Source organism: Pyrus communis, chromosome 2 (genome assembly GCF_041283825.1).
Source record: "Pyrus communis isolate YQ-2024b chromosome 2, ASM4128382v1, whole genome shotgun sequence".
In the NCBI taxonomy this organism is placed as follows: domain Eukaryota; kingdom Viridiplantae; phylum Streptophyta; class Magnoliopsida; order Rosales; family Rosaceae; genus Pyrus; species Pyrus communis.
Genome location: NC_142566.1, coordinates 7,686,577 through 7,711,154, shown reverse-complemented (window position 1 = coordinate 7,711,154; position 24,578 = coordinate 7,686,577). Strand labels below are relative to the sequence as shown.

Sequence of the window (24,578 nt, the reverse complement as noted above, 5' to 3'; positions counted from 1 at the left end):
AGGTGTCCATTATAACTTCATATGATGTTTTAGTGAAGCATCTTAGTCTAACAAAAAAAATTGTACATATCTCTCCCTTAGGCTATTCCAAGAGGGTTGAGAAATAAAACAATTAAAAAAAAAACCCAAAATTTGGGCCCAAAACCTCTCCCCGAGGTGTATTCTAGGGGTTAGGCCATATCCAACCAATCCAGCCAGAGGGCCAAAAATAGACTGAAATGACACGAAAACCGTATCCAACCGAGAGCTAGGCCAAAGGGCTCGTGGGCCCCACCAGGCCAAAAAAGAGGAATCAGGCCAACAGGCTGGCCCCTTTGGGCCAGCCAGCTAGCCCCGAGCCAACCCAAGCATTTGAATCCAATGACTACTTGTTAACATCAACTAGCCGTTAAATTTCATTTTTTTTTTTTACAATTTTTTTTAATTTAAAAACTCTATTTTTTTTTTCCTATAACTACCAAAGCCATTAAACAACATTAAATAACACTAAGTAACATTAAACAACTTTAAACAATATTAAACAACATTAAATAACATAAAACTTAAACAACATTAAATAAAACATTTAACAACATAAAACAACATTAAGTAACATTAAACAGCATAAAACTTAATTATTGACATTCCATCTCGAAAAATTATTGAGGTAGTTTAATTTAAGTAACCAGATTAATTCAATTAAAATAATAAATTATGTTTGGCCCTATGGCCCTTTGGCCCCCTCGGTTGGAGATGATTTTTTGTCACAGGGCTATATTTGGCCAATGGCCCTTTGGCCCCTCGGTTGGAGATGTAAGTGTAACATCCCACATCGCCCAGGGGAGTGGATCCTCTAAGCTTTATATGTACATTCCCACCTCCATTTAGCACGAGGCCTTTTGGGAGCTCATTGGCTTCCGAGTTCCACTCCGAAGCTAAGCGAGTAGCGCGCGAAAGCAATCCTATGATGGGTGACCCACTGAGAAGTTCTCGTATGAGTTCCTAGAAACAAAACCATGAGGGCGTGGTCGGGGCCCAAAGCGGATAATATCGTGCTACAGTGGAGTCGAGCCCGGAATGTGGTAGGGGCTCAGGCCGGGATGTGACAATTTGGTATCAGAGCCAATCCCTGGCCGAAAGTTTGTCGACGAGGACGTCGGGCCCCTAAGGGTGGTGGATTGTAACATCCCATATCGCCCAGGGGAGTGGATCCTCTAAGCCTTATATGTACATTCCCACCTCTATTTATCATGAGGCCTTTTAGGAGCTCACTGGCTTCGGGTTCCAAAGGAACTCTGAAGTTAAGCGAGTAGCGTGGAAAGTTCTCGTGTGAGTTCCCAAAAACAAAACAGTGAGGGCATGGTCGGGGCCCAAAGCGGACAATATCGTGCTACAGTGGAGTCGAGCCCGGGATGTGGTGGGGGCTTAGGCGGGGATGTGACAGTAAGAAATATGGTATTACTCTGTTTATGAAAATATTAATTTCTTGGAGGGCTATAGGGCTAAAACGAGCTATCTGACCCTCTTTCGGTTGGAAATGACCTTAGAAAAATAGGATTTTGGGTTTGGGGGGTGGGAATTTGTGATTGCTTCCCACCCCAGGTGGATAAGGTTGAAGTGGACCAAGGGCCCCAACTTTTCTCCTTCTGCACGTGAGACAAGCCCATGTGAGCCCCGTGCCAAAGTTCTAAGCAGACAAATTGTCTGCGAGCAGGTGCACCCAACTCACAGCCCAGATTATATAGTCGTTGCCATCCAATGGCTAGTGCATGCTCTAGGTTTTGATCCAGTGTAGCGCCTAGCTGCATTAGTTTAATCAATTTTAAATCCAATGGCTCAAATCTAGTGTAATCACTTTTAACGGTAAAAAAAAAAAAAACCCAAAGGATCAAATTTAAATTTAACAGCCAAAATAATATTATTAATTATCCTAATCAAATCCAAAACCAAAACTCTATAAATACCCATCCATTTGTACCAAATTTGAATTTTTTTTTTACATCAAAATATTCGTAAAATAAAACAAGGTAGATTGCACATAAATTATTCCAAAATTATTAGCCAAAAAAAATCAACGAAATATTAAAGTTTAGCAAATTATAAAGGTGGGGGTGGGAATTATAGGTCTCATACCATTGGAGGAAAAAATTGGCTAACCTCATACGTATAACCGAATAGTTGAAAATACGAGACTAAATTTTGAAATTTTAAACGTGGGTTGGAGATAACCTTAATGCATGGAACCCACGTGCCATTTTGCTTGCCAAGTGTCGATAATTTTGTATTATAAGCACAAGTCATCTAATGAGTTTTGTTTTTTTCTTTTTCTGGTTTTTTTTTTTTTGTTTGGTCGAATTTTGTTCTTACCTACCGTTTCTCTTTTAGAAATTTGATGACGTTCATTTATCCTTTTGCAGTTAAAACTAGTCAATTTCTCTTTTTTTAAGATGCTTTTTATTTTCATTCTTACTGCTTCAATTTCTGTTAACTTTTAATCTTTATCTCCATCTTCGTGTCCTTTTAATCTTGATAATGTTTCTGTTCTGCTCATGTGGGTGCCTACTTATCATTCCATTTATGATTAACATATCTTCTTCATGTGAGCATCATAATCAAAACAGTTTATTCTCTTTACTATCATCTAAAGTTATACAAGTAGAAAACTTTGTACACAGTAGATTTGACGAAATTCCACCTACAAATGAATAAACACCGTTAGCCTAATTGGCGAAACCCCTAAAAGGGGGGAGGGTGTCAACCAAAAGACCTCTGATGCCTAAGTCAGAAAAGTTGTAGAGAGAAAAATAGAATTTGAGAGAGTTCTAAGTGGTACGTGAAGATTACCATTTTCTCTTAATGACTTGGATATTTATATGGGAAAACCCTAGCTGGCAGCTGAGAGGTGAGGTTGCAGACCATACCAGCAATCTTCAATGGTTCAGCACAATCTCTGCAATTTTGTTTGCTAACAATTTAAAAGTCATGAGGTAAGAACGCAGTTGCGTCGAACCCCTAATAGGAGATTCCAAAGAGTCGGTACCCTGCCACCATTTGACTGGATATGGCACGATGGCTAGATGTACTATGGGCGACTCGGAGGGCCCATAATTAGGGGTGGCCACTTGGAACTGAAAATCAAAACCGAAACATAAATCGAATCGAACAGCACCGAACGGTTTGGTTTTGCGGTTTTGAAACGTTTTTGGTTTCAAAACCGAACCGCAACAAAGAAAACGGTTTGATTTCGGTTTTGGGTTTTCAAAACTGCACCGAAATCGAAACCTCACCATATAATAAAATAAATAAATAAATGTTATATTTTAAACTTTTAATCTAGTTTTGCACTTCGGCTCCTGAAGGCTGAAACACATCTTCATCTCCTTAACTCATCTTCTTGAAAATCATCTTCAATTCTGCGACTTAGTGTAGATTTGGTGCAGTTTTGGTGCAGATTTGGTTCTGTTTTGGTGCAGATTTGGTGCATATTTGGTGCAGTTTAGCTGAGTTTTGGTGCAGTTTTGCTGCATCTTTTATGCTGCTGTTTTTTGCTGCATTTATTTTGCAATTTTGCCACTGTTTTTTTGCTGCAATTTTGCTGCATATTCATTAATTAATATATGAGGAAAATAAGACCGTCTTATGCATAAATAGGTGTATATTTTAAATTGTACATTTTTTTTCTCAAAAACCAAACCGAAACCATTTGAAACCGCACCGAACCGAATCAAATGGTTTGGTTTCATTTCAGTTTTGGCTTCAAAACCGCACCGCAAAAAGTTTCAGTTTCGGTTGTGGTTTCACTCGAAACCGCACCGCACCCACCCCTACCCATAATAATATCATGGGCAGCCCGAATAGCCCATGGCCCGTGCCATGTGTCATGCCTTGATCCGAGATACATCCGAAATCGACACGTGGCAATAGAACAATACAATAATTAAAAAATAAAAAATAAAAAAATAAAAAACTAGATTCCGTACGTAAATATAATACAATCTGAACGAGGTGTCTCACACATTTATACAAAGTTTACAATATACAACACTCGTAGACCCTCAAAATGAAGTACTGAAAAGGAAAATAAAATAAAGAACATTCACCTAGCCATTCTAGATGCTCAACCCCAACACAGTTACACTTGAAGTCCCTTATATCGAATGATACTTGTCAACCGATGTCTCTGCGGGGTGAATGACCTGCTGACAATCTTCGCTTGAAAGATGTCCATGCGACTGTTTCATCGTAGTTGACAATCTTGGCCTTCTCGGTCTTGAAGTGTTGTATGTACTCCATGATAGACTTGTTAGGCTCCTTGACTAAAGATGTGATTAAATAGTTTGTTAATAACTCGATAAGATGAATACTACTTTGTAAAAACGATGGCGAGTTCCTCAAAACTGCCAAAAGCCCAGGGGGCCAAAGTATGGAAATCCTAAGTTTCTCCTAGCAAAGTCATGGCAAAGACTTCGTACATCTAGGCTTCGTCGTAACTTTGCACATCAAGGCATCATTAACACACCTCGACCCAAATATTTAGTGGCACCGAAGTCAAGTGTGTTGGCCATCATCCAGAAAGGTGACGAAGCCATGATACGTATGAAGTCGTAACTAAACTTATCAACTATTAGAATCGACCGAAAATCCGGCTTAACTTCCCATAAAATATAGATAAGCTCAAATTAAAACACAAGTAAATAACCATATTAATTTCAACACCTCCCCGAAAAGGCCACAACTAATAGGTCTGTGACCCTCTAATAATTGAATGATAATATGTTCAGAGAAAAATACAAGTTCTACTAATAATGCTGAATAGATAGCGTACCAAGTAAGAATGTGCCAGAGCTTTGGGTAGATGCTTCAACATTGAATATGCTTACTGCAACTCCTACTGATTCTGGTGATATATCATAAAATATCATACATTAGTCGTAACCAGTGTAACTGATAATATGATCACATCATTACTAAGTAATCTCGAAGTAATAACAAGATGAGTATAATAGTATAATCATGTCATTACAAAGTAATACCAATGTAATGACAAGCTAAGTATATATCATACACTTGTAAATTAAATACTATGATTATACACTAGTCATGGCTACTGTAAGCTAATTTATACATTCATATACTCTAAGGTCTAATTCTAATTCATAAAATATATGTTTCCCATAAACATAATTAAAACCATATTTAGCTAAGCCTGCTTAATATTTGATACTACCGACATATCGGAAATAAAGATCCACTCACATCTTCAGCTTGCTCCTTCCTAAGACTAATTCCAATTGACACACCCCAACCCGGAATGTCCACTTAGACTTCGAATCGAGTTGTGTTGGCCGACACCCGAAGGGTGACAAAGCCATAAGGTGTAGTGATGTGGAAAATGTGAATAAATTTAAACCTAAAAGTGCCTAAGTATAAGAGTGCATTGGTGAGCAAGAATAAACCCATATCACAAGTGATGTCAGAGCATAAGTAAAGTATGGTAGAGTGGATTCAGAATTATACCATTCGAGGTAGTCTCCAATACCATATTTGCCAAGAATCCTCTTCGATACAAAAGTTCAGTTGTTAAACCTGGAAGGGCGAGAAATAAAGGTGAGTGGGCCTAAAAATAAAGTTTTATAAAAAACCTTTTTGAAAGCGTTATAACCCCTCGCTGTAAAACAAGTATAGTTTCCAAAATATACATACTACGTATAGTATGAAAATACCTACTGTAGCCTGCAAAATCACAAGATTGCCATATGTCGCAATATTGTGTAAATGAACATATAACAACCAATAACACATAATCTCGCTTAAGCAAACGTATCATATTGGGCACTCATCGACACATGCTGACACACAAGTTCATGCATAGGTATTCTGACATGAACAGGGTTGGGTGTAACAATAATGTACGCTTTAGTGCTACAATCAGGTGAAGATTGTCGCTATTCATGGTCACATACGAGTTAGAGTTGCCTATTGCAACATGTATGACAGGACTGGCACCTACTTGGATCCAAGGCAAGCGTACGGTATGGATGTGAACATACACGTGAAAGACTGGCCCTGGCCCTAGGCGAGCACTAACACTGGTGCAACAAACGATGAGCAAATAACATAAATCTAACCATGCCACTGTAATTCGATAATTCACATCAACATAAAAGAAATAAATAAAATATTAATCAAGGCCGTAATTAAAATCCCATAAAGGTACGCATACCTGTGCATCCCGTAGGATGTAGCATAACATTGTAATTTCTATCAATGCGCTAAATCTTATAAACCTCACGCTAATCTAAGCGTATTGTAGAAAACTCTTTATGAAATGTATAAATAGAAACTAACAAGTACACACACACACACACACACACACTATATATATAAAAGAAAAGACCCACTCACAGATCACATCGTTGAGTTGAACTTGTTCGAACTAGAATAGCCAAAGGCAAAGATAATAATCGCACCTAAGCATAATATTAGGATCCATTAGTAAAACTCCACTAAAACAATTAAATTTGGGAAAATGGAGTGCGAATTTGGAATCAGGACGTCAAAATTCGCTAAGGAGGGTCCCCGGCAAATTTTGTAAAAAGTCAACGCGAGGTCGACGGTCAACCCCAAAAAAAATCAACCGAGACACCATGGAGGTCAACTACGTTAAAACTTTAGAATTTCACTAAATGGATGCCAAAAATGGACTTAAGGCGTCGAAATTAGCCTAGAAGGGTTTTCGAGAAATTTCCAAAAGATCAACATAAGGAATATTCCAAGAATATTCTCAGCCCATTTGGAAATTGGGCTGGGTTGGAACCTTTGGGCCGGTTGGGTTAATGATTTGGGCCAAAGGTTTTGGGCCAAATCTGAGCTTAAGGCATTTTTTTTTTCCTCTTCTTCTTTCTCGGCAGGTCGTCGAATTCTGGAAAAGAATTCGGCCTGGAAACGTTTCCGGCTCCACTAGCTTCGAAACTCAACCAAAACTAGCAACCGAATATACCAAAATGAAGCTTAAAGGATAAGGAATCGAAATATACCATTATAACACCCGGTCGTGGCCAGAGTAAGCTAGAAAACAGCTCAAAGCGGTCGAGCTCTTGCCAGAAAAATCAGGAAAAGTACACCTAAGGTGTTTCTGTGCCAAAACATTACCAAAGTCCATAAAATTACTTGGAAACCACACCACAACGCGATCCATAAATTTTTGGGGTGGTTTTCAAACTTACCATCGTCAGAGATGCCATGGACTCACCAGATTCTCGTCGGCGTTTATGTGCAACGAGCACATAGGAAGGAAGAGAGATGAGGGTTTGCGACGAAGGAAAAAGGGAAGTGCCGTGACGATGGTGGTGGAGAAGTTCGATGGGGTGGCGACCAAGGTGGTGCTTGGGTCTTAGCGTAGCCTTTAGAGAGGGAGGAAAGAGTTAGAGAGAATAATCGAGAGAGGAGAAAGAGCTGAGAGGGTTAGAAGGAAGAGTGAGGTGGCAATCATCCATTGGAAGAGTAAGATGAGGGAGCTTTGAAATGCAAGAGAGAGAATAATAGATTTAGGGAGAATGGGAGACACGAGGACAAAGAGTAAAATGACCCGCGTGGTGGGTTCCAAGCACATAAATATCCAATAATAAAATAATAAAGTTGAATATCTAGAATAGCGAATTTACTAAAATGTTCTTCCGCTTTGTAGTTCAGTAAAATCTTCATCGTAGCTCCAAATTCGATTCTGTTTATGCCCACATGTTCGTAGAAATGAGTTCTACAAGGGTATGCTAAAAGAATGTTTCATATGTCTCCCAATACGTTCGTCAATGGAAGTCAACACCCTTGCCTCTAGGGGCATTTTCGTCAATTCATTCTTTTTAAATTCATAAAATCGTGAAATTAGGGACGGGTTGTCACAATCTACCCACCTTAAAAATAAATTTGGGCCCCAAAATTTGAAATAAGTTGCTATACATAAAATACTGATAGATAGATAGAAAATACATAAAGAAGAATTCAAGTTATAGCGGTTGCATAAAAGAGAATGTCATTCCATTGCGATCGGAGTGGAATGATTCCTCTTTCATGCCTCCAAACTCATACTGTCCTTCTCCTTCAGTTCAATACTGAAATATACAATCTTTTATGAAAACATAAAGTAAAAAAAAAAAAGCGATATATAGTAACATATCGTCACAAACATATACAATAAAGTGAAGTTAAAATAATTGTCTCGAAATCAAAATTGAAAATAGAAAATTTTCACCTAAGCAAACATATCATCACTTACTCCGAAGGTATGTGTATAGTATCCTTAGGTCAAGCCAAAACAATAAATAAATAACTAAAAATGCTAATGTAAAAGGACCTACTTGTCCACTTGCTTAACGAACTCAATGTATAAGTTATTGGTATTACGGTTTGCAGCCCGCAATACCGACAACTCACTGTTGTCTCGATAAGCAAATAACGAATTCTCGAGGGTGCAATATTACCATCTTGCCCCTCATTGGGAAATACATATACGTCGTCTGATCAAAGCCTCGATTATGCTCACGCACTACCCTCTTGGGCAACATCGTCAATAGCACATAATTTCGCTACATCATAACCTTGTTCATTCGAATACCTATTCTCAATACTCCTCTGTCAATCATGTGTTAAGCATAAAATCTCTAGACAATGCCTTAAATGGTACCATACAAAAAAACCGAAAGTGTAACCGTCGTTACACACAACTCTAACAAAGATAAGTGTATACTACTATCATGCTAAAACTATAGAACGGATAACGTAACATGCCACAAGGATCCGGATAGTTCATACCTAACAACAACTTTGTACCCATAGCCTTCAAGGAGACTTCCCAAGGCTTAGAAGTGAACCACGTGTCACGGCAAGATGCAGTAGTGACAAACATACTATATATTCGAACAATGCATTTCACAATAACATAATGAGCATATTCAGATTGAATTTCTCTCGAATTTAGTGAAAAATTATGTCGAGAAGGCTAACATAACACTCGAGAATTTAAGGATCAAAACAAGTCCATCAAATCTAGGATACAAGGTAACTGGAGTGAATGCATCACATCTTGCTACTATGGTAGCTTCCAGAAGATTCATTCACCAATGGTAAAATTTGTTCAACAAAGTATTTGTTAGGTAATTGAAGAATTAATGATCACAACTAGATTTCAATGTTCAAATGATTCTTCTGAACAATCTACCTGCCTCGGAAATGATACAAAATGCAATAGGGTAGACACGTACACAACCGGGATGATACATGATAGTGTAGTCGTAGGCATTGATTTGGTTCTTCCATCATCGCTGTCAAAAATTTAGTTCCCTTCAAATGAAGATGCAATTGAGAGGTCTAAAGTTGATAAAAATTTTGGACACATTTCTCCGCATAGAAGTGTCATCCGATTGTCGAATGAAGAGGATAACTATTAACTCTAGGTCATGTATATAATGGTTCATTTCGAACGGTTCTACACGTTGGGAAATATAAGCAATACTCTGCCATGCTACCTCTACACCGCCAAAACATCCAAAGAACACATCATCATGGATTTCAAAATGATTGATGTCATCTAAAGGTGTAAAACAGAGGTGAGGTGAGACAACAGTTCGGTTGTCAGAAACTTTATTCATAATCAATATCACAACTAAACTAACTTTCCTCGGTTGATATGTGACGAAAAACACTATAGTCAAAAAATCGTTAACAGTTTATCGATAAAATCGACAAGACCAAGAATATTGCATATTTCACAATACTTTGTGAGAATTTTAACTTTCTTCCATTACAACCTTTTGGGAAACAGAAAGGAATATTGTCTATTGAGATCACATCTCCCAAGAAAAGTACTAATTTAAACAAAACTAACATTTGAGAAATTTGGTAGAAAGCTGACTATCGGTGTTTAGAAATTTGACTTCATTGCTGAAGTAGGCGATAAAGTCGTCTGTAAGACTACAATGAATTCATCAGGCTATGGAAGAAAACTCAAGTTCCAAGGTTGGTTGGGTAGACCATCAATTCGAAGTATGGATATTAACGGTTTTAATCGACTGAGTTGCTAAACTAGGTACGATCCTAAGGTTCAATATTTCACCTTCGCGGATAGGTTTGAGGTTCCCAAGATAAAGCATTTAGTTGGGTAAATTCCTAACGGTAAGCTTTTGTAACTAAGTTCTCTCAACAAAGTAGGAGTTGTTCGAGAGATACAAGGAAAATTGATGTAGTACAAGAAAGTGAATCAACGGTGTACTTCACTTCACCATTTGGTGATAGCTCAGATACAATTTTGAGAAATGATGCTAGAGATATACGTCCTTGAAATATAACATACTACTTCCTTTCACTACGCCACGTGCTAATAGGTCTTCATAGCTTTCTCGATACTTAATTCACTCTAACAGTAAGAAATTAACTCATACTTCGATTCTACTGTCTACCTGTGGAAGTGATCGAAAATGTGGCTAGTCAGAGAGGATATGTTTACCTAGATAGGTGATAAGGTTAAACAACTATGACTTTATTGATCTCCAACAAGACTTGCTCCTAAGTTTCCACGATTGTAATTTCTTCGGTTCAAGTTGTCACTGTTAATCAGTTAATCAATCTCACCGCTAATTAACACATTTATGATATTTTGATATTATTTGTTACCCTGAAATTGTAAGCTAGCGTTCTAGCATAAGGGTATCACTCCCAGATACTAGCACATGTGTCCGGTATACCGCTTGAATATTGGTTGACAGTTCCTGGATATCAGACAATATTGTCAATTAGTATCGCCACAATAGATTGATTACAGATTGAAGCCCGCTCAATTGGATGATGTCGGACAACTAGTAAGGAATTGGTCCTAAGAGGTAGTTTGGGAAAATACTTACTACTTCAAGGATTTCTACTAACCATAGGTAGAATAACTCATACATATGTGCTTATGCTCGTCGAAATGATGAGTACAGCACCACAAGAATTTCTGGAAACTAGTAGTGGTAGGCATGTCCTAAGGCCGAAAAAGGAATTTACTAGTAATCTACTTTAGGACGGACTTAAACGAAAATTGATCTTCCTCCTGAAGATTCGGAATGATCACTAGTGCGTTTCAAAATATTAGTGTTATTGGGGACCAAAAGTGGTTATCCCAGGATGTTCTTCCGTCGAGTGCAACCATTTTAGCATCAGGTTGTCTCTTAAGACATTTCTGAAATCTCGATGAAAGTAAACTTCGTAAGAATTCTAATAGGTGATATACTAACGAGTACTGCCAAAGAATCAAATCTATTTCTGATTTCCTAACTTGGAATGGTTGGTAATGATGGCGTGAAAATAATGGTGGGATTGAGTGGTAAGTCTCTGGTGATACAAAACTATCGATACATTAGCCCTACTTTAGGGTTATCAACTGTCTCTATTTGGGATTTTTCCTTGGCACTCAAAACTTAGAATCACCTAACATGTTTTTTGTAGTCGACAAAGTGGCAAGATTCAACACTTAGGTTCAAGGACCAAGAATGCTTACATCACGCGTGTGATGAACGCAATACTGCCCAAACTTATGCTCTGATACCAAACTGACACACCCTGACCCCGAATGTCCACTTGGACTCCGAATCGAGCTGTGTTGGCTGACTCTCGGAGGGTGACGAAGCCATAAAGTGTAGTGATATGGAAAATATGAATAAATTTAAACCTAAAAGTGCCAAAGTATAAGAATGTGTTGGTGAGGAATGAACCCATATCACATGTAATGTCAGAGCATAAGTAAAGCATAGTAGAGTAGATTGAGAATTATACCATCGGAGGTAGTCTGCAATACCATATTTGCCAAAAATCCTCGTTGATACGAAAGTTCAGTTGTTAAACCTAGAGGAGCGAAGAAAAAGGTGAGTGGGCCTAAAAACAAAGTTTTATAAGAACTTTTTTGAAAGCGTTATAACCCTTCGCCGTAAAATAAGTATAGTTTCCAAAATATACATACTACGTATAGTATGAAAATACCTACCATAGCCTGCAAAATCACAAGATTGACATACGTCACAATATTGCGTACGTGAACATATAACAACCAATAACACATAATCTTGCCTAAGCACACATATCATATTGGGTGCTCATCGACACATGCTGACACACGAGTTCATGTAGAGGTATTCTTACATGAATAAGATTGGGTGTAACAATAATATACGCTCTAGTGCTACAATCATGTGAAGATTCGCACTGTTAAAGAAATAAACAAAATATTAATCAAAGCCGTAATTAAAATGCCATAAAAATATGCATACCTGTGCATCCCATAGGATGTAGCATAACGTCGTAATTTCTATCAATGCACTAAATCTTATAAACCTCACGCTAATCTAAGAGTATTGTAGAAAACTATTTATGAAATGTATAAATGGAAACTAACAAGTATATATGTATACTATATAAAAGAAAAGACCCACTCACAGATCATGTCATCGAGTCGAACTCATTTGAACTAGAATAGTCGAAGTCACGATAATAATCTCACCTAAGCATAATATTAGGACCTATTAGTATAACTCTACTAAAACAATTAAATTGGGGAAAACGGAGTGCGAATTTAGAATCAGGGCGTCGAAATTCGCTAAGGAGGGTCCCCGTCAAATTTTGTAATAAGTCAACGAGAAGGTCGACGATCAACCCCAAAAAAAATCAACTGAGACGCCCCGGTGGTCAACTACATTAAAACTTTAGAATTTCACTAAATGGATGCCAAAAATGGACTCAGGGCATCGAAAGTAGCCTAGAAGGGTTTCCAAGAAATTTCTGAAAGATCGACATAAGAAATATTCTAAAGAATATTCCAAAGAATATTCTTAAAATATTCTCAGCCCAATTGGAAATTGGGCTAGGCTGGAACCTTTGGGCCGGTTAGGTTAATGATTTAGGCCAAAGGTTTTGGGTCGAATCTGGGCTTAAGGCCCTTTTTTTTTTCTTTATTTTTTTTGGAAAAGAATTCAGCCGAGAACGTTTCTGGCTCCACTAGCTTCGAAACTCAACCAAAACTAGCAACCTAATATACAAAAAAATGAAGCTTAAAGGACGAGGAATCGAAATATACCATTACAACACCTGATCGTGGGCGGAGTAAGCCAGAAAATTGTTCGAAGCAGTCGAGCTCTCGCCAGAAAAATCTAGAAAAGTATACCCGAGGTGTTTCTGTGCCAAAATTACCAAAAGTACATAAAATGACTTGGAAATCACACCACAATGCGATCCATAAATTTTTGGGGTGGTTTTCAAACTTACCATCGTCGGAGATGCTGTGGACTCACCAGATTCTTGTTGGCATTTATGTGTAGCAAGCACAGAGAAAGGAAGAGAGATGAGGGTTTGCGACAAGGGAGAAAGGGAAGTGTCGTTACGATGGTGGTGGCTGGTGGTGGAGAAGTTTGCCGGGGTGGCGACTGAGGTGGTGCTCGGGTCTTGGCACAGTCGTTGCAGAGGGAGGATAGAGTTAGAGAGAAGAATCAGAAGAGGAGAGAGGGCTAAAAGGGTTAGAAGGAAAATTGTGGTGGCAATCATCCATTGGAAGAGTGACATGAGGGAGATTTGAATTGCAAGAGAGAAAGAGAATGAGAGATTTCGGGAGAGTGGGAGACACGGGGACCAAGGGTATTAGTGACCCACGTGGGTGGGTTCCAAGCACATAGATATCCAATAAGAAAATAATAAAATAATAAAGTTGAATATCTAGAATAGCGAATTTACTAAAATGCTCTTCCGCTTTGTAGTTCCGTAAAATCTTCATCATAGCTCCAAAGCCCACGTGTCTGTAGAGATGAGTTCTACAAGGGTATGCTAAAAGAATGTTTCATACGTCTCCCAATATGCTGGTCAACGGAAGTCAACACCCTGGCCTTTAGGGGCATTTTCGTCAATTCACTCTTTTAAAATTCATAAAATCGTAAAATCTTAAAATTAGGAATGAGTTGTCACACCAATCATTGGAGTAAGTTATAAAATTTCCCTTCTATTGCCCCCCCTTCAATTTCATTCCAACCCTTGTTCTAAAATTGGGTTAAGTGCTAGAACTCCAAAAAAACTAAAATACCAGCCAAGAAACCGGCCTAGGCTAAATATCCTGGCCTACTATGTGCGTAGACATGCTGTGAAAAAAAGAAAGTGCGCTAGTTAACGCCCTAAAAACTTGTCAACGTGCCAAAAAGCAAGGAAAAAGGGACACTTTGAGGGGAAGTGGGACCCAACCTGATGGGGTTGTTGGCCACCCATATGCAATCCCATCTGCTTTATTTCTATTAGATGGCATAGATTTCCATCTCCTTTAAATCTAACGGGTGAGATTCATTCTTTAATAATATGAGGCTAAAAGTTTAGGCTAGAAGAGTTGGAACAGAAAAGTTGTTTCTAGGTTAAAACCTAAATTTTCTGGGTTAAAAATTTTAGGTTTTACTCGAAGGGTTGAAGATAGTCTAAGGAGTTTTATTCTTGTCAATCTAGTAAAAGTATGTATTTAGACCGAAGCACAATAATGTCTCATTTCGAAACATGAATGAAATATTTAATTATTATTTAATCTTATGGCTGCATATAACTTTTAAGTTAGACTGCCTACTTACCGTGTAAAGGGATCAAGCCACTTTAGTGTCTGCTTCATAATTGTTTGGAATTATTATTTGTTTACCAATAGCAACCACACATAGACATATACAAGGATACTTAAATCAAACAAAAAAACAACTTTGTTCTTCGCAGCCAACTTTTATACTTCCTTAGAAATCTTTTCAATACATTCAGCACCTTTCTATTTCCTTGCATTTACCTTTATAGCTCTACTACTTTTCCTGTAGTATTGATTTCTTGTATTTCATTTCATTATAAAACCTCCCATTTGCTACTTTGTTTATCTTTATGTTCATGTTGTAAATTAACAAGCACTTAACTTCATTTAACAAGTATTTACTTAATTGTACTTTCAATCTTTTACTGTTTTCAGTTAACTTGCCTTACTTTCTATCTTTACTTTATCACGAGGATTGCAAACTGATTTAGACCAGTTTTGATCAGTTTGTGGTTGTATCTAGGCATTCCATATAGGGAAAGTATAAAGTCCTTGTCAACAAGGCATGGAAAAGAACTTAAGCATAGATTTAACCACTTTATGGACAGTCCCTTGGTAATGAAGCTCGATTTACTGGTGGTGCAAGCAAATGACTTAAATAATAATAATCAATTCGTCTATTGGTCTTAGCCAACAATGGCACACCTGGACAACCAATCTCAGCACTTCAACCCTTAACAAATAAGCTAAGCCAAGTCCATTTTTCAGGCCCACCCCCACCCCCCCCCCCCAAACCACCAAAAAAAAAAAAAAAAAACCCCATTAATAGGTTGGCCCAAAGTCAAACCCAGCTTCTAGGCTAGCCTAGAATGGACTGAGGGAGGAACCGGCCCATCTGACGTCAGCCATGAGCTGAGTCTTTTTTTGCGGCTGGCGTGTGGGCGCGCGTTGCTGACAACAATCAAAGGGTGGGGCCCGTGATGCAGGCACACTAATGTGATGCGGGACTAGGGCCATGTGGCGCGGCGATGGCTGTTGGATTTCCAAGAGTAAAAAAATTTTGAATTTCAAACCTAACGGCTAGTGACGTGGTAAAATATGGACCGTTCGATTCCCAGATCAACGGTCTATGTTTTTTTGGCCAAAAAAGGTTTAGAGAAAATGTTAGAAATCTTACCATTGGCCACGTGTCCAATTTTGGCTTGTCGAATTTCAATATTTTTGAAATCCAAGGGTCCAGATTAATTAACTTAATAAAAATTATTTAAAACTACAGAAAAAATAAAATGAAATTATTTTTATTTTTTTTTTTATAAATACCTAACCATCATCTTCCACCTTACACCACATTTCAATAGTTTCATCACTTTAAACCAAAGCTTTCTTTTTTGTCCATATAAATCCTACATCCATCTTTTTTGTCGATGTGAAAAGGAAAAACACTTCGCAACATGTCCAAAAGGGTGTAGGAAGGATGTGGACTGTTGTTTTGGTATCTTGCAAGCTCGTTGGGCGATTGTCAGGAGTGCTGCCATATTGTTTGATGTAGAGGCTATTTGGTCCATCACGATGACTTGTATCATTCTCCACAATATGATTGTGGAAGAAGAGTATGATTATGATGTCATCGATGATTATGAGCCGGACATAATCAACAATTCCAGAACACGTATATATTGTGCTCATGACTGCATCGAAGACCCCTTGCAACACGAGCCATTGAAAAGGAATGAACTTTACAATCAATTGGTTATTGAATGGTACACTTCAATGCAATGACCATACTTGCACTTAAGCCGTCAAAGTGACTTGATTGAGCACTTGTGGTGATTGAAACAAGGTGAAGAAACTTAAAAAGAGCTTGTGGTCGAAGAATAAAGTTTTTAGTTTATTTGGTGTTAAGTTTTATTTGGTGTGTTTTTTTAAGTTGCATTTGATCAAAGAATAAACTTTCAGATAATGACACGTGGCGTGATAAGATTGGTTAAAAATCCTATTCGAAATTAAAAATAAAAATATTTTATTATTTTATAAATAAAAAATTAATAATATTTTAATACGAATTGACTAGACTCTTGCCCAGCTCATTTTTTTGGATGGAGATGCACTTGGCTAATTACTGTTCATTGCAGTCAATTACTATTTATTTAGATGGTTTAAATAGACTTTGGGCCAGTTTATTTTTTTAGGGGTGGACTTGCTCTTAAGATAGTCTGAAGGCCTATTGATGACTTCCCAAAGGCATCCTTAAACTGGCACAGAGTTCCCAACACTCGTAGGGAGAGTTATCTGCGGATAGCCATCTAACACATGATATACGATTCAACTTAATGCATATGCATATTAATTCTTTCAATATAGGATTGCATGTAAAGGAAAGTATCTTGGCATCACTAATCTTGTGCAATACAACAAGAAGCTGCCTATAAAAGTGACAGAAGAAACCAGAATTACTTGGTGCTCATGGAAATAAATCTAAACAGTATTTGAGTACGAAGTTATGAAATTTGACGTTCTTTTAGAAGTGAAAAAGAAAAGTGTCGCTGCTATGTAGGAAATGACAAACAATGAAATGAGGAAATGGGTTCAAAGAAACTGGGAACTGGGGAAAAGGTGGTCTTAGTTTCACCTTTTTCTCTTCTTATATTTCAAATGGGTTCAAAGAAAATGGGAAAATACCACTAAGCTTGCTTGTTGCTTCGTATCTGGACATCCAATGCAGCAGAAAATCCAAGCAGGTACAATATAGGATAATTAAGGAGAAAACAATTTGTTCTTAAGATCTGAACGATTTGTTATTTCTGGGAGGTTTTAAGGGTTGGTGAATGTGGTGTGTTGGTGTTTATGTGTAATTTGGTTACACATGTGGTGTTGTTAGAAAAGTTAAATTTTAAATTATTTGAATGGACTGTGGATAAAAATTGGGTTTAACATAGATTAGTAGTGATGTTTAAATGACAAAAAAAAAAAAAAAAAACTCTAAATTAAATGAAAGGGTAAATTCAATATAAATCTAATTTTGTGAGCTATTATTAGGAATAGTCCACTTTTTAAAAATAGGTAAAGTGACTATTATTTTTTTTTTGTTAAGTTTGTGATAAGACTGAAAATTTTAAAAGATTATAATAGGAAGCTTTAGGGCTGGTTTGATACTACTATGCTTTGAAAAAGAAAACTGTTTCTGCTGTGCTGTGAGAATAAGCAGCTGTGAAATAAAACAGTAGAGTCACAGAGTGTTTGATAAACTCTATTGTGAAAGTGCTTTTGGAAAAAAAAAAAAAAAAAAAAAAAACAGTATTATAGTGTTTGGTAAACTTTTATGTAAAATAGCTGTGACTATGTGAAATGACCAAAAATAGTATAATGCTGGATGTGCCATTAATTTCATTTTCTTAACAAATAAAGGTGAATTAATAAATATACTTTATTTTTAAAAGAAAAATATTTATAAACTTTATCTTAAATATTAATTAGTATGACAAATTACTTCAATTGAAATATTTTAGACTGAATAGCTAGGATTCATTAATACAATATTGTTAATGTACTTGAAAGTAGTCTAATCAGATGCATTCATTAAACTTGCCGCTATTCTATTTCTTAATGCTTCTATCTCATGTGATGCTTCAACTTAATAATTTTGGTATTCTTCATCAGCATCATCACTACTATCGCTCTCTTCACAATAATCCATGGGGTCATCAAAATGACAATCACATTCAGAATACCTCTATATGTTGTTATGAAGGTGCCCAGACATGTTCACCGGTAGCAACTGTATTTGAGAACATCCTATCTAACTTGTCCTCCATCTTAGGACTAATGCCCTTTTTTAGCAATTTTCCATATTCTTTGTTTATCTACAAGTAAGAAAGAATATCGTTAATACATATTGCATGATATCATAATACATATTAAAAGATAAATACACAAACCTGAAGTTTATTATTTCACCACTCCTCAGAGGCATCAAAGGTACCATTGCTCGAATTCCACCCTAGGCCAGTTTCTTTACCAACTAACTCTTTCCACAACTTCCACTCATTTTTAAGTGCATCCCACTTATTTTTCAGTTTCATAATCATGCCCTGTCTCTGCCTTGAAGTTAGCTCTAATATTTGCATATCCTTCTTTGTTAAAATGAGTGCCCAGACGATTTTCGGCCTCAACCTCCTTGATGCAAACATCACAAAATATAGATATATTGTGGGCATTCCATGTAGCTGAAGGATTTGACGAAGATGCCCCCTTCCTTACCATCAATACCAACTATTGATTTGTATATATATATATATATATATATATATATATATATATATATATATATTAAAACAAGAACAAATGACAGCAATTCACAGAACAATCAAACAGCAGGAGCTTGGATTGTTTATAAGGGCCATGGCTAACTTAATAAGACAAAATGTTCATTTAATAAGAAATAAAGCAGGGCATGGCATTGTTATGTACCCACACACACAAATATCTATGTGACATTGTTTTATTTGAGGGATAAACGTTGTTGATCTATCCCTGAGGAAATGACACACAAGCTAAAATGATGCCCATTAAGGGAATGACACACAAGCTAAACATCAGTACAAATGCACAATACTCTACAGGGACTCATTAGTTCAGTTAGACCCCAGATCATAGGATACAGGGATGTAAGCTACTGTTTTATAAACAAAAGATCGAAAATGTACAATAAGGCATCAAAAGGGCCTCAGCCAAGCATCTACTAGAACATTCTTGAAACCAAAAGATCCAGAATCCACATTGGACTTCTGAAATTGGCCAAAGTGAGCGTAAGAAATCAGTCCTTGCAAGAGTGATGAAACAAGACAGTACCCACCAACTTGCATGTAGAGAGAAAATTATACTGGACAATGTGAAGCCTACCAAACCAGAAATAGGCTATCCACAGCCGCTTACATGCTCTATTTTCCTTTTTGGATAGTTAAGCAACCTTCTAATCTCTACAGAAGCCAACTTAAAAATTCAAATATATCAACCCGCACTTAAGCCCAATAAAAGTAGAAGCATAAAATTCCAGAAGCAGAATTATAATGCAGCAACTTTGAAGCCTTGTGGTCATGCAAATCAACATCACCAACAGAATCAAGCTGGCACGAGTCATCTTAATCACGCAGACCCGCAACCTTACCTTTCCCTCTGCCCAATCTGCTGTGCAGCTCTTAGAAACTTATGCCCTATGACAGACGATAGGCCTTAAAAATCTAAGGAACCTACCTTATTTCATTAGGGTCATTGACTAAATCAATGAACAAATTGTAGGTAGCTCTGCAGCTTATTCTAAACAATTCGACATTACAGAAACAACCATTACGTTTTAACGTCCTCTGATTTCCACTAAAATAGTAATTGTCATGTCATTTGCAGTTGCAGTTGTTATTTAAGAACCCATCATTCATGTTAATTAATCTAAAAATCCAATCTTGAAACTACTAAGCACCGGTCAACAGCATACCGTCAAGGACCCACAAGACTTTTCCTCCAACCAGGAGGCCAATCACAACACGACACATGTCGGTATCAGAAGTCAATCACAGCACGACACGTGTCGATATCAGAAGCCAATCACAACATGACACGTGTCAATGTCAGAACAAAACTAGAAACTTTCTTTTATAAAAGGAAATCATTCTCCCCACAATAATCCCTAATGTCATTTGTACTAAACTATTCACTAGAACTCACTAAAAGAGAGCTTGAACCTATGTATTTGTGTAAACCCTTTACAACTAATGAGAACTCCTCTACTCTGTGGACGTAGCCAATCTGGGTGAACCATGTACATCTTGTGTTGTTTGCTTCCCTATCTCTATTCATTTACATACTTATCAACACTAATGACCAGAGCAATCTAGCGAAGGTCACAAACTTCACACTTTCTGTTATACCAAAGTCCTCGCCGATTTTGTGCATCAACATTTGGCGCCGTCTGTGGGAATCGCACTTATTCCTACTCTCTCCAGCTTTGTCAAGTTGGTTTCCACCATTCGCACACATTCTTTCGACCAGGCACCCCTTTTCCAACATGGGGAGTGAAAGAAGCCACAGCACGCAGAACGACACCCCCTCGCACTTAGTGTGAAGCAACGAAAGAAGGAACGAAAGAAGTTTGCTCTTCAGGCTAAAGTCGATGAGCTAGAGGCTCAGAACAACAAGATAGCGATAAAGAATGAGATCTTCCAGGAGCAGTATGAGAAGCTCTTCAGGATGCTCCATGAAGCTAGGCATACTCAAACACACGAACTCATCGTTCTTGAGGAAGTCAACCACCACCTGGGTGCCCCCCAACACGGGGGATCACCTACCTTCAACATGGAAATCCCTAATAGGGAGCGAGTTACTCATCAAGGTGTTGATCAACATGAGACATCTCACGACCCAGCTGCTTCGAACCGAAGCAGGAGAAGTGGAGGAAGGCATCTTCTTACAGAAGAAGTAGAAGGATCAAAAGCCGTTTATCGCGACTGTCGGGATTTCTTGAGGCAACGTCGAGAGAACCCCATCCACATAAGCTCGAAGGTCAATGATCCAAGGGTTTCTGAAAGATTCAGTCATCTCTCATGCCCCAAGCCAACTGCCAATCTAGGGAATGAGCGACATGTCCTAGAAGAATATGAAGGTACAGGGAACTCGGGGGTGTTTCGACAGGCTTGCCCTGGAAGTCAGTACGGTGAGTCCAAAGAAAAATCTCATGCCCTTGATCAAACTTTCCTACTTCCAAGAGGAGATGGAGACTTACGGAAGAAGGATTCAGCAGTACCTGACTCCACTCAGGACCCCCTTGTCCTACAACTCCTTGAGGAAGTAAACAAATTGAAGGCCGAACGTCAGGCCGAAATACCTGACTAGAACCAACCTAGGCCTGGCCCTCTTACAAGGAGGATCCTCGACACCCCCACCAAGTAAAGACAAAGCAGAAGCTTGGCTTACAGCTCTACACTGGAAGGGAGAACCCAATTGAACACCTTAACCTCTTTGAGTCCACCATGGTATATCGGATGCACACCGACGAAGAACGATGCCTTATCTTCCCCTCTACCTTCTTTGGTGGAGCTCTGAATTGGTATTGTCGTCTTCCACCTGAGACAGTAGACTCATTTGAGGAACTGAGGAAACTGTTTATCTCTTAACACATCTTCCAGACAGATCGCTTGCATTCCGCAGATGACTTATACACTATTCGCCAGAAGCCGGACGAGCCACTACAAAAATATGCCGGCCGCTTCAGCCATAAGTATTCTCGCTGCGCTGAGGTAGATGACAAGACCGCCCTCAAAGCCTTCACAGCAGGCCTACGTGATTGTTTCTTCAAGTACATGATCAATGCCAACACTTGGAAGACTTACTCTGGGGTGATGGCACAGGCTTACAACCACGCCTCCGCTGAAGCAAGGACATACCAAGGGAACCCCCATATGGTTAACCCCTATCAACAAGTGGGAAGTGGAAGTGAAGTTTTACTAAGTGATGAGATCTTGGCCATTCAGACACCCATTGCATCATCTCCTGCCTCATTTAGTTACTCGCTAAGTCACCAAACGTATTTGTCTCTTGGTAAAAGGAAGAATTTTTACTCTCAGCAAGCCTATTACAACAAGAGGGATAAAAGTTCGTATCAAGACAACCAGGAGTGAACATACCGTTGACTATTATGACTATGAGGCCAAGCCTCACTTTTTCAAAGTGGAGGACTGGGTACTGAAGGAATACATATTACAAATGTTTTGATTCTCAACCACTTGAGATCTTTTGTCACACAAGCCATTCGGCAAATGTTTAAAGAAGAGGGAATTCAAACAACTTATTCTGAGTCTTTTGCATTCCTAGCATTAGAACACTTGGTCTACGTTGACCTACCCCTATACTCCAACTCAAAGCTTCAACATGCGTACTTTGACACAAAGTATGTGATACTAAGTGTTACAACCAACATGGTTCACATATCGAAAGCATGGATCCCTTCATGCATAACAAAACATTCATAACCATCACTCATATCAATCAACATAAACATCATAAATTCCAACACATTCATACATAAACATCATACATTCCAACACATCCATGCATAAGCCAACTGTGCTTCGAAAGAGTTCAACATACTTTATGTCATTTGACACTTGCTACAATGTGCCTCGACACTGTGCCCTTATTCTCACCAACCAAGTGATGAAATGTGAAGAAAGAACTCATCTTCATGCCATCAACGAGATGATAAAATGTACAACCTGTACTCTCCTTCATGCCACCAACCAGGTGGTAAAATGTACAACCTGTAATCTAATATCATTTGGCAACTTGCCACTCATGCCACCAACCAGGTGAAGAAGGAACTCATTTTCATGCCACCAAATAGGTGATGAAATGTACAACTCGTACTCTCCTTCATGCCACCAACTAGGTGATGAAATGTACAACCGGTACTCTAACATCATTTGGCAACTTGCCACTCATGCCACCAACCAAGTGAAGAAGGAACTCATCTTCGTGCCACCAACCAGGTAATGAAATGTACAACCGGTACTCTAACATCATTTGGCAACTTGCCACTCATACCACCAACCAGGTGAAGAAAGAACTCATCTTCGTGCCACCAACCAGGTGATGAAATATGATGAAAGGTGATAAAGGAACTCACATTCGTACCACTAACCAAGTGATGAAAGCAACTCACCATTCATTCCACCAACCAGAAGACGAATGGTACAACTTGTACATGTGAACTCCTAGCATTCATAAATAATCAAAAACCCTCAAGCTTTACAACTCAACTAGGGGAACACTTATGCCTAACAAGAGTTATAGTCACCAACAAAGTCTTATTGCAAGCCAACAACGGCTAGTGCATGATATACGAAGATTAAGCTCTTCAGCCCTCTTACATCTGCTTCAGACATTTCTCCTCTGTAATAATGCAAACATTACAACTCGTAGAAAGCTTCACACACTCTTGATCAAGACTGTTCGAAGCAAATTCAATTTATATGGTTCATCCAAACCTTCGACTACTACAAGGTGTGGCTTGCATCATAATCTCTTGCTCAACAGTGTGGACGCAAAATTTGTATATGTTGTCTCTCTTCCACAAAATTTGTATATGTTGTCTCTCCCACATTTTCAAATTTCTAATTTTCCCCAAAAAAAAAAAAAAGAAAAAAAAAAAAGAAGAGGAAATTGGGAAATTCAACAACTTCAACAAGTGAAGGGCAACAACAATTCTCAAAAACCTCACACACTCTTGATCAAGATAGTGTGAAGCAAAATCAAGTTATGGTGCCCAACAAAACTTCAATACAAAAGCTTCAACACAAAAGCTTCACCTACAAAGTTTCAACACAAAAGCTTCACCTACAAAGCCTCAACACAAAAGCTTCACCTACAAGCTTCAACACCAAAGTTTCACCCACAAAGCTTCACCCATTAAAATAAAATAAAATAAAATAAAAAATTCAAAAATTCAAAAAAAGAAAAAAAAAAAAAAAAAAAAAAAAAAAAAAAAGAAAGAAAGAAAGAAAGAAAGAAATGAGCCTAGGCCTCCCCTTCTTTGGGCCTAACAACTTTCATACCAAATATATATGAAGGATGAATTTTGGGCAACCATTTAGAAAGGAAAATGGTGAAGTTTTGTTTGGAAAATTGCCTACTAGCAAGACACCTCCCTCGTCAACTCTCTCGACCGGAGACTTAGGGGACTCCTACCATATACAACTACACCTTGGTACTCAGAAATTTCGCGACTACTCAGTGCCTTGGATTTTTCAAATCCCCAACCAAGAAGTTTTCCTCACTCAAGAAATTAAGGGAGCACTACTTCAACCTACAGGGTTCACCCACGAAGTTTCAACATGTAAACTTCAACAAAATAAAAAATTCAAAGAACTTAGTGAAGGATACCTTAGTGTATTTAACACAACACATTGAATGAAGTAAAGCTTATTTATTGATATCTTCGATAAATTACAAATACATGCATACACATGAATCAAAACAAACAAACAGGAGGGCGCCT

General features: G+C 38.1%; 1 long non-coding RNA gene across 1 annotated transcript; it reads right to left on the bottom strand.

Moving 5' to 3' along the window:
* Window positions 1–3,924: 3,924 nt before the first annotated feature.
* Window positions 3,925–4,901, bottom strand: LOC148698464 (uncharacterized). Its single transcript, XR_015951811.1, has 2 exons — window positions 4,805–4,901; window positions 3,925–4,295 (listed from the first exon to the last, which is right to left on the bottom strand). It is a non-coding gene; the product is annotated as an uncharacterized LOC148698464 (long non-coding RNA).
* Between the last annotated feature and the right edge of the window lie 19,677 nt (window positions 4,902–24,578).